Source organism: Mirounga leonina, unplaced genomic scaffold (assembly GCF_011800145.1).
Source record: "Mirounga leonina isolate KUSES-001 unplaced genomic scaffold, KU_Mleo_1.0 Mir_151, whole genome shotgun sequence".
Lineage (NCBI taxonomy): Eukaryota > Metazoa > Chordata > Mammalia > Carnivora > Phocidae > Mirounga > Mirounga leonina.
Window position 1 is genome coordinate 110,536,358 of NW_023270377.1, and position 2,731 is coordinate 110,539,088.

Below are 2,731 nucleotides of genomic sequence, written 5' to 3' on the forward strand. Positions count from 1 at the left end.
CTAAGCCCTTATCACCATCCTGCCCCTGGACCATCTCTATTCTCCAAGCTGGTGTCTTCATCTAACTTCTACCCCTCCAGGCCCTTCCTGAATGCTGTCACCTCCCTCATACACCTAGAACAAAGGTCATCAAACTAAATCCAGCCCACCACTTGTTTTATAAATAAAGTTTTATTGAAACACAGTCATAGCCACTAATTTATGAATCATTTATGGTTGCCTTTGGGCTACAACTGCAAAATCAAGTATGACACTATTGGTTTGAAACACTCTCAGGAGCCTCCTGGTGTAATCTGAAACTGATTCCTTTACTCAGAGGGCAGGGAGAGACTAAAGAAAGAGGCAGGCTACTCCAGGTTGGTAGGTGGCAGGGGTTTTTTATTTATTTGTTTGTTTAAGACTTTTATTAATGGGTGCTTGCCATTTGTTGACTTTTTTTTAAAAAGTCAAGTTGTAAATTTTTATCACAAATCAAAAGTGAGGTTCTTAAAAATCTCAACTTGACCAGATATGAGACAACTTAAAAACCTTTAAAAATGTATTGAGAAAAACCAGGCTTAAAAAAAAAAAAAAAGAAAAAAACACGTTTGTCATTACCAAAAAAAGTCTTTAGGTCACAATAATAAAAAGCCCATGCTGCATAGATAATGCAGATAGTTCTATTTATCTGGTCAATGGTCAAAAGGCAAGCACTTAAGGTCTTCAGCTCCAATCTTTTGTTCATTTCTTATTGCTGGAATTCCATCTTCATTTCTTCATGTTGGAGGACTAAACCGGATGATGGTAGAGATGGTAAGCCGGCGTTTGCTCAGCCTTGGAAGCGGACGAATTAGCTGATGGATCTGCTCTGTCTCTTTGTCATCTTGTGATTTAAGGTTTTCAGGGCGTCTGCCTCGGTAACTGAAGTTGCAGCGGTACCGACGTTGAGGTGGCTGCTGACCTTGGGTCTCATCTCCTTGATTTTCCTTATCTTCCTCATTGCCATCCTCTCTAGGCTATCTTTGGTGAGGAGACCCCCTGCGGAATTGTGGTCTATAACCATACACATATTCGGTCTCACTGGTCTACCTTGTTCTCCTGCACCCTGGTTGTCCGCACCTTCCATCACTTCTCCCTGCACAGGATGGTTGGAATACTGTGGTTGCCGCCCAGAGGGTCTCCGCATGTAGTAAGGTGGGAACCGTCACCCATGGTAGGACCAGCACTGTAGGGCCTGGCCTTGGGAGCACTTTCCGACCCCTCGCTCTTTTGCCCCTTCCCACTAATCTGGTAATTCTGCTGGGAATTACGTGGAGGACCCCTGTGACGTGGATAGCATCTATAATGGTTCCAGTCTGCTGCATATTTACTGCCTCGCCCTGGAACTCCACCAGGGCCTGTCACATTTGCTGCCCCTGCACCCTTTTCTCCTTCAGCCACATCAAACTCCACAGTCTCTCCATCTCCTACACTGCGAAGGTACTTCCTGGGGTTATTATTTATGACCGTCTGGTGTACAAATACATCTTCCTTGGTGTCATTCTTGTTGATGAAACCATATCCGTTTCTTACAATGAATCATTTTACTGTTCCCAAAACCTTCCTTGTGATGACCTTCTTGTCCCCGCCACAGGTGCCGCGGATGTGAGGCCGCCCGGGCCACAGTTCCCCGCACCGCTCCTTGTGCCACGGCTGGCAGTGTCGGCAGCGCTGAGGGCGGGGGCAGCGGGCGGCTGCTGGGTCTCCGCCTCGCTGCTCATGGCTGCTGTGATGGTGACTGGGGCCAGCGGTGGCGGCTGCGGCTCCTCCTGGGGTGTGACGGTAACTAGGCCGGCGGCGGCGGTGGGGCGGCTCAGGGCTCTCTGGGGTCCGCTCTCCACTCCCACTACCAACTGAACTCGGTAGGTGGCAGTTTCAATAAGCAAAGGGAACTTACATACAAGATTTTTCTTGGGTGGCAGCAAAATTAATGGATCCCTGCCCCCACTCACCAAATCTTAAAAGTTAACAAAGAGATTTAACTGGATTCAGACCAGTATACCATACAGGTGTTCTCAATATCACATCATTACCTTAAGGCTGTGTCCTTGGAGCAGACTCGGGGAGCAGGAAAGGCAACTACAACCCACATTCCAAGGACAGAGGAGGGTGAGAAGCCTCTGAAACCCTGGGTCCAGCTCTCAGATCAATCAGCAATCATGTGTTTCCCATGACATTCTCCAACAGGCACTACCTGTGACAGAGATAACATAGTCCAAAAATCCTAAAGTGTTTACTCTCTGGCCCTTTACAAAAGTTTGTCAACCCCTAATGTAGACTGTTTCACCACACAGATTCTCCCTCGAGCACCCCCAGCATCTCCCAATGAACACAGGATTTGTGGCCCAGAAGCGGGCCTTCTGAATTCTGACCCTTTCTCCACCACTCTCTGCACAAACTTTCCCTTCCTTTCCTGCATATGAGATTGTCTAGGCCTGCACTTTGCAAGAACAATTCCTTTAATGTTATGCGTTGGTTGTGTGGCCTATGAACACACGTGTGACCAGGCTGTGAATGTGCATGGTTCTTTCTAAGCAGTGCTGAAGGTATCCTTGAATAAGTCAGCATCATTATTCAGCTCCTCATCTAATCCACACATTAATAGAAAATGGAAGGATTCCCTTGGAAATTATTGTCTGGGGGAAAATCAATTATTTACAACTCATATTCAGTTAAGTAATCATTCTTAATGCCTAGAGAGATTTCCTGGTGG

General features: G+C 46.8%; 1 pseudogene; it reads right to left on the bottom strand.

Moving 5' to 3' along the window:
• Positions 1 to 768: 768 nt before the first annotated feature.
• Positions 769 to 2,518, bottom strand: LOC118011705 (annotated as a pseudogene).
• Positions 2,519 to 2,731: the final 213 nt, after the last annotated feature.